The sequence below is a fragment of the Gadus macrocephalus genome, chromosome 23 (genome assembly GCF_031168955.1).
Source record: "Gadus macrocephalus chromosome 23, ASM3116895v1".
In the NCBI taxonomy this organism is placed as follows: Eukaryota; Metazoa; Chordata; class Actinopteri; order Gadiformes; family Gadidae; genus Gadus; species Gadus macrocephalus.
The window spans coordinates 7,709,552-7,721,700 of NC_082404.1; positions in this window are offsets into that span (position 1 = coordinate 7,709,552).

The window sequence follows — 12,149 nt, forward strand, 5'->3', positions numbered from 1 at the left end:
AGAGAGAGAGAGAGAGAGAGAGAGAGAGAGAGAGAGAGAGAGAGAGAGAGAGAGAGAGAGAGAGAGAGCAGAGAGACAAGTGTTCTTTCATCGGGGTGATGGCCAGAAACCTGGCACTCTTGCATTCCTTGGCCTATCTTACAAAAATAACCCATGGCGTTCTCCTGAATTGAATCTCAGTTCCCCGGCGGCTAATCGGCCTGTCGTTTGTCGGTTTGTTTCATTGTTTTTTGCTGAGGGGGCTGCCAGGGGATTAGTGTATCGTTTGGTGTGGGGGAGGGGGGGGGGGGGGGGGTTCAAAGACGTTTAATAAAGTATGGAACTAGTTCTTGTACTCGGTCATATCTGCTACTAACTGTGGTGTAGGAGTGAAACTTTGTACACAACTTCTACAAGTTAGCCAGAGTAGCAGCGCTAAGACATGTGCTAGACTACAAATGATGAAGAAGAAGATAAATGGATCGCCTGATGTCTCTTTTTAGGGAGCGGGGCATTGGAAGTACAATCACCTCAAACTCTCCTCACAAAAAAAAAACATTTTTTCAAGATGTTAAAGTGTGATGTTGTTCGAGTTTGTTTTATTCTTCAGCCTTTCTATTGCCATGTCCGATGTATGAGTTCATTAACGATGTAATGAATCCGACTGCAGCCTTTACGGAGTCTGTTGTCCTGTCGGTATCCACCAGAGGAAACGAAAAGATGAAATGGAAGAAATCTTTGCCGAAGATAATTTTTTTTGTGCTTGGTTTCAAGAATCTTGCGAAGTTTCCTCTCAAAGATAAAAAAAAAAAGACTGAAGTGACAGTCGTTAGCAGGGTAGTCATCTGAGTAAATCAATTTTGCTTCTGTAGTTTGCGAGTTCAGCCTGTTGTTATTGCAGAGATATCTTCGATCGGGGTCAAAGTTAACAATGCACAGGTTTCGTTATCAATGGTTAACTGTATAATGCTGATATTGGGCAGATTTGTTTTTTTTTCATTTTTGCTGAAACAAATGTTACGATTGGATGTCAAAATGTATATCATGTACTATTTATTTTGAGGAGGCAAAATTGTGCTACAAATGTTTCTATCATTTTTGCTGAAAATAAAATGGACATTTAGTTCCTTAAAAGACCAACCTGGCTTCTTTATACCTGTGACCATTTGAACGATTTTATATTTTACTATTTCAACCCTTCCACTATTCCACTATTAAATTGCCAATGTGTAGTCCTTGTTGCTGTTTTTTTGATTGGGTGGGTGCTTTTTTTGTTGTAATAAACAACATTTGTTGAGACTATTTTTTTTTTATCAGCTCAATTTCAGTTCCATTATCCGTCTATTCACGAAAACCACGTTGGGCACAAGAAAACACATATTTTACACATCAAATCACATAAACGTTTGAAAGGTGTACCAAACAATCTCTTCACAAAAGAATGAGAGAGAGCACAGATTAAGATTCACGGGTTCCAACGGGAGAGAGCAAGGTGATGTGGAGAAGAGGAGGAGGAGGAGCAGGAGGAGGAGGAAGAGGAGTGTGTGTTTGTACTTGAAAGGCCCGTTTGGAGATGGAGGCACGGGGCGTGTTGCTCCGTGTGATGAATAGTCCGGCACTCTGTTCTCCTTCTCCACAAAGCTCTCCAGCAAATTAGCTCTCCGGCCCCTCCCGTGGTCAGCTATTGCCACATCGCAGGGATGGATGTCTTTCATGCACACATTCCACACTGCACACAAACGCTGTGTGCACGCTAATGTCACGCACACACTGCTTCTACGTGCAATCGCCTGCAACATGCACACACTTTTCACGTGCACACGTCTGTCATATGCACACGCATCCCACAAACACCCGCCGTGTATCCATTTAAAATGCCACGTGAACAAATGCACGCGTACACGTGTGTGCTACACGCACATACCTGGCACCTATATACACCAACACAGATCCTAGTGCAAACACTCTCCATGCAGTGTGGAGCGAAACACGGCTATGTTAATAGGAAGAGGGGTAGAGGGGGCCTGTTGACCTATATCTTCCCTGCTAGGGTTTATTTACTGTTAGATGGACGTATTTACAGTGTATTTACACAGTATCTATCCTGCTGTATCCTGACGCTGAGTCTGCCCCTAATGTCCAGGGTAGGTCTACCCTACCTGGGGGGATGTGTACACCTGTTTCCGACATAACCAGGGTTGTTTTACATGTTATTCATGATTATGGTAAATCTTACCGCTCTGCAGATGTGATGCAAATGACGTGAAATAATATGTATAAATATATATACTTGCTTTGATGGGTTTGTGTGATTATTTGTTTGTTGGGCTTACTATGTTGCCACAAAAAGGTGTGTTTTTGTGTGTGTGTGTGCGTAGATATGTGTTTGTGCAGGTATGTGTGTATGCGGTGCGTGTGCGTGTGTTTGTTTGCACGTGAGCCATCCATATAATACTAAATAAACACTTTGTAATGATGCAAGACAAACTCCACTTCTAGCCACAAAGCAACACACTCTGTCTCTTCAGTCGCGTCGTTCACAGATCCAGTGAGGAAGACGAGGGTCCTCCATCGTGGCGACGGCACCCCGACAGGTCTCCGATGAGATGTGATGCGACTGACGCCAGCGCACCTCGCTGTGATGCAATTGGCAGAAATGAGCGCATTGTGTGCGTCTGGGCTCTGGGGTCGGTAAATAAGCTGTCTCCTCTCAGGTATTGACTTAGTTGCGGTTGCCTTTGAAGACGACACACGCAGTAACATCTGAGGAGACAAACTATTAGCCGTAGCAGTGGCGCGTTCATTACCATGCTACTCCTGCTAGGCTAGTGCGAAACCACAAAACGAACGGACACGCCGCTGAACTATTGGCCGGGAGTAGCCGTCTCATTACCACGCCGCTCTCACTCGACTGCTCTTGTTTCGAATAGCGGGGAAACTGGAAGTGGAACTATGAGGGGTAGCTGCGAGACGGTAGCTAGGAGACGGTAGCTAATGCGACTCGACCGTAGCTAAGCTCTCAATAAACCAAAAGTAATACTAGGTGTAGTTAGCAGCAGTCTCATTATGACGCAACTTTAGCTGGGCTGGTGGATGAAAGGAGCGTCACGGCTCTGACTATGGGCCAGGAGAAGCTAGCTCATTAGCATGCTACTCTTCACATTCCGGTGAAGTCAAGGCAGGTGACTCTCGTACGCAGGAGGCCGTTAGTCATCCACAGGCTGTTCAGGAGCACATTTCTTTATAATGGCTGTCTCTTATCTCTCTTATGTCTCTTCATCTCCATTTCTCTCCCGACCACTTATTTACCAGGTATTTATTTATCATTATTGTGACTATTCCCAGGCAGTATATTTGCTTTCAGGCTGAACAATAAAACTCTGATTACCACTTCTCCTCTGCTTGGTACAGATTTATATCGTGATTATTATATACGTCATATAGGTGATTATCTAGCATTAGTTTGTTTTACATATCATTTCGTCATTTCCCATTTCAAACAACCAACTGAAAACAACAATGTTAGGAGCAAAGTTTACAAAAGATTGGTTAACTTAAGCTCAAAAAAGAAAAGAAAAAAAGGACGCTTCGACATTGGCTCCCACATCGCTAACGTTGGCCATCTTGCCCGATCTATTAGCCAATCAGAACCATCATCCTCTCCACCTGGCACCTGGGGGTACTTCTGAGCAATCAGGGAGCCCCGCCTTATCAGGGGGCTCAATCCGGCCCCTCGCTTGATTACCCATGTTGGCCCCGGGGCCCACAGCAGCCACTCAGCCCCGTGTCCTCTCCTCCCTTATCATAACCATGCATCATCAACAAATTGCCCCGACAAAGACGGGCCCCGTCTTCCCAACTCCGACTCCGGCAGCGGGGGGAGGAGATTGGGGCCGTGTTCGTCACCGGGCGGCGAGGGGGCTAATGGTGTCTGACCCCCGCGGTGTACTAGAGGAAGGGGGAGGGACAGGGGGGGGGGGGGGGGGCTGGTCTTCGTCTGCAGACACTTGGCCGCGCGCTTGCACACCAGGTGTCAGCCGGTCGGCGGTGGATCCCGCTGGCGTTATTAAGCTCCTAGTGATGAATAATGCACGCGGCCGTGTTTTCATTATCACTCATAATCACCAGATATGGATGAGCTGGAGTGGCTGTGTGTGATTGTTGAGATGCATAATTAATGGCAAGCGGGGAGAAAACATGTTTGTTTTTCCTTAATCGTTCACACACAGGCGCGCCGTTGCTCGAACGTTCATCTTGTGTGTGTTTGGCTTCTGCTTGTCTCGCTCTCTCTCTCTCTCGTACGCACGGACCCAGTCTTACAGTGGCCAAACTGTAATATCCATTGCTACATGATGCATGCAGCTCACTGCTTGAAGAAATTAATAGGGGCGGGGGGGGGGGGGGGGTGGGGAAGCAGAATACTCTATAGCGTTTTGGTGATGGATTCCACGCCGAAAGGATCCGGGTTCAAGCCCCGATGTCCGCACTCTTAACCTGTAGGCCTCCTTCAGTGAGAGACGCCCTCCAACTGCTCCCCCGTCCAGCAAACCCCAACGGGCTCTTGAGGAGAAAAGTGTCCGCTGAGTGACTCGATGGGGAGGAACACATGCAGCATTTCCAAGGGCCGCATTCAGCAGGAGAATGTTTGACATGTTATTCATGATTATGGAAAACCTTACCACTCTGCAGATGTGAAGCAAGTGACGTGGAATAATATATCAATCTACTGCTTGCTTGGATGGGTTTGTGTGATTATTTGATTGTTGGGCTAACTATTTTACCACAAAAAGGTGTGTGCGTGTGTGTGTGTGTATGTGTGTGTGTGTCTTTGTGCATGTGTGGGCAGGTGTGTGTGTGCGTGTGTTTGTGGATGTGTGTGCAGGTGTTGTGGTAACCCGCTACCCAAATGAGCCGGGTTCCACTGACAAAACTCGCTTGGCGTAGGGTTTTTAGCCATGGCAGGCATTTATTGCAGACAACTTAAATCATACAATGAAGACGCGGTCCCTAGGGTCTCCGTGAGCCTCTAGCCGCTCGTGGACCAGAGCGCTTCCTACGTCCTTGTTCCTGGTCTCCCGAGCCGTGCTGTGCTGTGCTGGTCCTCCTTTTAAGATGGCTCCGGTGCTTTCGGCCAGGTGTCCCCCAATCACCCTGATTGGGGTGCCGAAAGGGCTGCTCTTCATTGCCGGCTGGTGGGTGGGGGTGGTACACCCCGTCCTCCACGGTACCCCGGGCCCGTCCAGGCCGAGGACCACGTGGCGGGATGCCACACTCCTCCACCCTTTGTCCAAGCCCCAGGTAGCCGAGGGACCCGCCCAGGATGGTGTCTCGCCGGGGCCGGGTGTCTCCTGCGGCGCCGGCTGCGTCCCTCGCGTCGGCTGCGTCGTCTCCGGCAGCGTCGTCTCCGGCAGCGTCGTCTCCGGCAGCGTCGTCTCCGGCAGCGTCGTCTCCGGCAGCTTCGTCTCCCGCCGCCTCGTCTCCCGCCGCCTCGTCTCCCGCCGCTTCGTCTCCCGCTGCGCCGGCGGCAGCTGCCTCTCCTGCCGCGGCGGCGACCGCATCTCTCCTGCCCCGGGACTCTAGTACCGGGTCCCACCACCGGCGGAAAGTCGGACAGTCCCTCCCGATTACCACGGGGACCGGTAGGTGGGGGACAATCCCCGCCCGGATCGTAAACACACCGTGTGTGGTGCGGACAACCACGTGACACGTGGGGTAGGTCCGGGTGTCCCCGTGGACGCAGGCCACCTCCATCGGCTCCCCTGCCTTCCCACCCGCCAGGTCGGGGCGAAGGAGGGTAACCGCACTGCCGGTGTCCAGGAGGGCCTGCGTGTCCTGGTTCATCACCCGCACCGGGATGGTCGGACTACCAGACGTCCCCTGCGCCAAGCAGGTCGCCAGCATACAGGGCCGACCCGTCCCCACGTCCGCGCCGGCCGGCGGCGCAGCCCCGTCCCGGCCTCGCGCTGCAGCCTTCTCTCCCGCTGCGGCGGCGGCGTCCCTTGCGGCGGCGGCGGCGTCCCTTGCGGCGGCGGCGACGTCCCTTGCGGCGGCGGCGACGTCCCTTGCGGCGGCGGCGACGTCCCTTGCGGCGGCGGCGGCGTCCCTTGCGGCGGCGGCGGCGTCCCTTGCGGCGGCGGCGGCGTCCCTTGCGGCGGCGGCGGCGTCCCTTGCGGTGGCGGCGGCGTCCCTTGCGGTGGCGGCGGCGTCCCTTGCGGCGGCGGCGGCGTCTCTTGCGGCGGCAGCAGCGTCTCTTGCGGCGGCAGCAGCGTCTCTTGCGGGGGGGTCGTAGTGGGATCTTCGTGCCTGCATTCTCCACCATATGTGGTAACCCGCTACCCAAATGAGCCGGGTTCCACTGACAAAACTCGCTTGGCGTAGGGTTTTTAGCCATGGCAGGCATTTATTGCAGACAACTTAAATCATACAATGAAGACGCGGTCCCTAGGGTCTCCGTGAGCCTCTAGCCGCTCGTGGACCAGAGCGCTTCCTACGTCCTTGTTCCTGGTCTCCCGAGCCGTGCTGTGCTGAGCTGGTCCTCCTTTTAAGATGGCTCCGGTGCTTTCGGCCAGGTGTCCCCCAATCACCCTGATTGGGGTGCCGAAAGGGCTGCTCTTCAGTGCCGGCTGGTGGGTGGGGGTGGTACACCCCGTCCTCCACGGTACCCCGGGCCCGTCCAGGCCGAGGACCACGTGGCGGGATGCCACACTGTGTGTGTGTGCGTGGGCTTGTTTGCGCGACAGCCATCCATAAATGAACATTTTGTAATGATGCGAAGTGACACTCCACTTCTAGCCACAAAGCAACACACTCAACCTGCTCCTCCAAGGACCCAGGGCTTGCTGAATGACTCGATAGGGACACACGCAGCATTTCCAAGGGCGGCATACAGCAGGAGAATGATTCTCTGCTTAGCTTCAAACCATTGAGCGGGTTGCCCGAAGTCCTGGCACATTAATTCCTCCAGATGAATATTTATTCCCCCCCCTCACGTGCGGTGGAGCCCCCCAGCTCGTCCAAAGCCCCTCGTCCCATTCTCCATTTCTACACTTTCCTCTCGGCCCCTCCAGGAGATGCAACTTTTTGAGGGGGCAGTCTTCGCGGGGTTGCTCGTCATGAGCCAGGACGCCTAGCTGTGCCACTGTCCCCCGTCCCACCTCGCCCTCCCCCCCATCCCTCTCTCTGCTCCTTTGAAAAGAGGAAGAAAGCAAGAGAAGGGGAGATCAAAGTGGGCGTGCGGCACCATGTTTTATTCTCTCTCTCTCTCTCTCTCTCTCTCTCTCTCTCTCTCTCTCTCTCTCTCTCTCTCTCTCTCTCTCTCTCTCTCTCTCTCTCTCTCTCTCTCTCTCTCTCTCTCTCTCTCTCTCTCTCTCTCTCTCTCTCTCTCTCTCTCTCTCTCTTGTGTACTCTACTATACTTCCACTTAAATGTGATTGGTCCCAAGACCTGGCCAATATAAATTATTCATTTGTGAGGTGTGTGTGTGTGTGTGTGTGTGTGTGTGTGTGTGTGTGTGTGTGTGTGTGTGTGTGTGTGTGTGTGTGTGTGTGTGTGTGTGTGTGGATTCTGAGTGAATGTGCATTCGTTCACAACTTGCTGGAATATATGTGTGTGTGTGTGTGTGTGTGTGTGTGTGTGTCTGAGTGTTTGTGTGTGCGTGGAACGACTGTTCGTACATGCACAGCGGGCAGGAATGTGTGTGTTTGTTTGTGTGTGTGTGCCTCTGTGCTTTCGAGTGCATGCATGTGTGTCTTTCTGCTTCTTGGGGACAGGGCGAGCACAGGCTTGGTAGAAGTAGGTCAAATTGGCAGCAACAAGACAAACAGATGAAAATTTAAACAAACAAAAAAACACACAAATACATATTTTAACTGACCTTCCGTAGAAACACATTCTGACAGTTCATATATAAATAATTAGCAACATTTGAAAGATGTCAATGACGCTGGCAAATGCCAGCATCATGAAGGTTATATCTTATTCACTGTTGTAAGATGGACACATCTTACAACAGTGAAGCTGTTGTTAAGCTACAGTTTCATAGTGTGTGTTAAGTTTCATAAAATAGTAGATTCATGACTGAGTACCCCAATGTCACATTCATATTGCACAACTTATTTTTCAGACTTTAAGATGTTACCTTGTACTATATGTATATATATATATATATATATATATATATATATATATATATATATATATATATATATATATATATATATATATAGCGAAACAGCAAAGGTAATATCAAACCGAATTGTACAAGAAGATTGAAAGAATTTAGTTCACACCCAATAAAAGGGGATGTGTGGAGGAAGGATAATCCACCAGCAGTGGGGAGGCTGTTGAGAGGTCCTGGGTTCTAAACCCACCATGGCGTCCCGGAGCAAGCTGTCCTAAACCCTACCTGCTCCTCAATAACATGTATAATTCAAAACCGACCTCCAACCTCAGGAAAGCCTTAAACACACACGTCTCGACTGACTAAAGCGTAGTAAAGAAGTGAACCCCCTCCCGACCCAATTCCACTGTAAAATAAAAAACAAAAAAAACGACGACAAGCTGAAAGTCCGTTTGGGCCTCGCTGGCAGCGGGACACGCTACGACGACGACGACGACAAGACCCGACGCGCGAGCCGCCATGATGGGAGCGTTTGACTAACGAGGAATTAACGTAATTACAATACGCACCGAGGGCCCCCTCGCCGCTGACGGCTGGGAACATGTCAGCGCGACGCCGCTGTTAATGAGCCGTGCTCGCCCGCGGGCTAATTAGCAGCTAGCGCGTCTTCTCACGCAGGTGTGTCGTTGGCGTCAGCGACGCGCGCGCGTGGGCGCCGGGTGGGAAAATAAAGCAGCGATGACTTGTTGTTTGTTTACCGTGGATAGTATACATTAAAAAATACTTGTTCAGCGCACACTGGAGCTCCTCTCGAGGGGAGGGTTGAGGTTGGGAGGGGGCTGAGCGCTAATTACACTTTTAAAAAGTCAGTTAACAGTTAAGAGGGATTATTCTTTGGCTGTTTTTTCTTTTTTTTTTTGTAAAGTGCACGATAACAAATAGTCTGGAGACTGTGTTCTGGCAGACGGCTCTTGTTCTAGTGGGGTTTTGGTTTTGTCCGTTGCTCTTAGAGGCACTGGACGCGACACGGGCCAGTGATTAATGGTGCCGTCCATTAGTCGAACCTTCTGCCAACCGAAATCTATTAACACTTCCATGCTCTAATCTCACTCAATATAAATCAGCCGCACGCCTCCAAACTCCACCGCTGGACATATTTGCATAATTAACCGAATATTTAGCCATATGTCATTATTTTTTCCCCCATATTTTGGCAACCTAGAGAGGACCTCATTTCTGTTAGGGGGATTGGGGTGGTTTGGGGTGTGTGTGTGTGTGTGTGTGTGTGTGTGTGTGTGTGTGTGTGTGTGTGTGTGTGTGTGTGTGGGGGGGGGGGGGGGGGGGTATTGTAACTGTCCTGACAAAGGCAGCGGACACAGCCTTCATCAATTATTCATTTTGCTTTGTCTATTGATTTACATAGTTGCACATAAACCAACTGCCCCGGACAGAATAAACAGACACGCCCAGGCGGCTTAATAATTCACCAGCTTTTGTTGTCCTCGGTCTTCAGTGATGGCCCGCTTTATACCGTCATGAAGTTAGAGGAACAAAAGAGGCCATGGAGTTATACTGGTCCCATTTAATAGAGTTTGAACCTGGTCTGTCGCGTCTCTCTCTCTCTCTCTCTCTCTCTCTCTCTCTCTCTCTCTCTCTCTCTCTCTCTCTCTCTCTCTCTCTCTCTCTCTCTCTGACTCCCTTTCTGTCTCTCCCCCTCCTCCCCTCTGTCTCTCTGACTCCCTGTCTATCTCTACCTCTCCTCCCCTCTGCTGTCTCCCTGTCTGTCTCTCCCCCTCCTCCCCTCTGTCTCTCTGACTCCCTGTCTGTCTCTCCCTCTCCTCGCCTCTGTCTCCCTGTCTGTCTCTCCCTCTCCTCCCCTCTGTCTCTCTGTCTCCCTGTCTATCTCTCCCTCTCCTCCCCTCTGTCTCCCTGTCTGTCTCTCCCTCTCCTCCCCTCTGTCTCCCTGTCTATCTCTCCCTCTCCTCCCCTCTGTCTCTCTGTCTCCCTGTCTGTCTCTCCCTCTCCTCCCCTCTGTCTCTCTGACTCCCTGTCTATCTCTCCCTCTCCTCCCCTCTGTCTCCCTGTCTGTCTCTCCCTCTCCTCCCCTCTGTCTCTCTGACTCCCTGTCTGTCTCTCCCTCTCCTCCCCTCTGTCTCCCTGTCTATCTCTCCCTCTCCTCCCCTCTGTCTCCGGGTCTCTCTGTCGTCCGTCGCTGTGCTGCGGCTGCATTATTCATTATTCATGTCTTTGGCGGAGAGCGACTTTAAATGGCTTGTCATTTCCTCTTACCCTCCATCAGCGGCCCGCACGCCGCAGACCCCAGCCGCGCACCCCGGGAGGGGGTGAGGCAATCTGCGTCCGGAGCTTTCGGCCAAACACCCGGTGCGTATACATACTAACGGACCTGTTTACAGGTGGGCTTAAACCTCCGCATGGAGGGCTAGAGAGAGGGGGAGGAGGAGAGGAGGGGAGGTATGCTTGAGTTGGTGTCTTCAGGGTATTCGTACAATCTGTTGTGGCACATTTCAATCCTGCGCCGCGACACCAGCCCTCCCGCTCCATCTTGCCTGCGAAGCCGTGCACACCGCCACCCTTACCTCCCACACACACACCAAACCCATCCACCCATGCTCACACATACACACACACACACACACACACACACGCAGCCGGAGTAAACAGGAGGACCACATCACCTGACTCGCTGCCAAACTAAAGTTTACGGTGGTGTCAAGGAAAAAGTTGCAGAAGGACAAACAAGGAGGGGTGAAAACAACATAAAAGTTTTTTGCATTTCATTTCCCTTTCTCTCTCAGCCTCTCTCTCTCTCTCTCTCTCTCTCTCTCTCTCTCTCTCTCTCTCTCTCTCTCAGCCTCTCTCTCTCTCTCTCTCTCTCTCTCTCTCTCTCTCTCTCTCTCTCTCTCTCTATTGCTTTTTGTTTCTCTCTTAACGATTCCCCCGACAGCGCCGTGGCAGCCACCGGCGGCGCATGGACGCATGTCTGATGAGACGGCGAAACACATCAAGGCCCGCTCCCGTGTCTTTAGGTTGCGTGCGTTGGCGTGAACACGGTGTAACATTACATGCCTTGTCGGAACCTCCGCTCCCCACCTCTCAAGGCTGGTGACACTCTGTCATCCAGCCCACAAGCCCCTCAGGCCCCCTCCCTCCCCCAGGGCCCCCCCCCCCCCCCCCCTGCGGTGCGACTTGGCTGTTTGTATTTACAGAGTTTGTTTGCGTGACACCCATCCCCTTATCCCCGCCCCCCCCAGCCCCCCCAGGCAGCAGGCGCACTTTCCTCTGCGGTAATTGGGATTGCCGTCATTCGGCGCGCCCCTAATGTCTGCCACTCAGCATTAACATGTCATTAGTTTTTTCTGGGAGCGTTGAGTCAGAAAATTAGAGGTCTCCACAGACCCCGGGCAGCGTCAATACGGGCGGAGGAAGCCGGCGGTGTCGCTGCCGACGGCGGAGCGAGAGAGAGAGAGAGAGAGAGCGAGAGAGCGAGAGAGAGAGAGAGAGCGAGAGGGAGAGAGAGAGAGTGTGGAGTAAAGGCAAAGACAAAAGGTAGAAGTGGAGGGAGAGAAATCAGCATTTCAGAGGACTATAGGGAGAGAGAGATGGAGCAACCGATAGAGAGGGGTGGAGGGATACACAGAGAGGGGGATGGAGAAAGGTGACGGAGGTGGAGAGAATTGAATAAAGGGAGAAACAAAGAGACAAAGTGGAGTGACAAAAGTCTGTATTTCAGGGGACTAGAGAGAGAGATGGAGATTGATAGAGCGGGATGGAGGGATAAATAGAGAGAGGGATGGAGAAAGGTGACAGAGCTAGAGAGGAACGGAATAAAGAGAAAAAACAAAGAGATAAAGTGGAGTGACAGAAGTCTGTATTTCACAGGGCTGGAGGGAGCCATGGCACAAAGAGAGAAAACAAAGTGAGTAAGTCAAGTAAAGGACAAAAAGCTATACGGCATCAGGCTTGGATACAGGGACTATTATAGGAACACCTCGGATTGCGAAGCCTGCAAGCACATCTGATGATCCCTCCT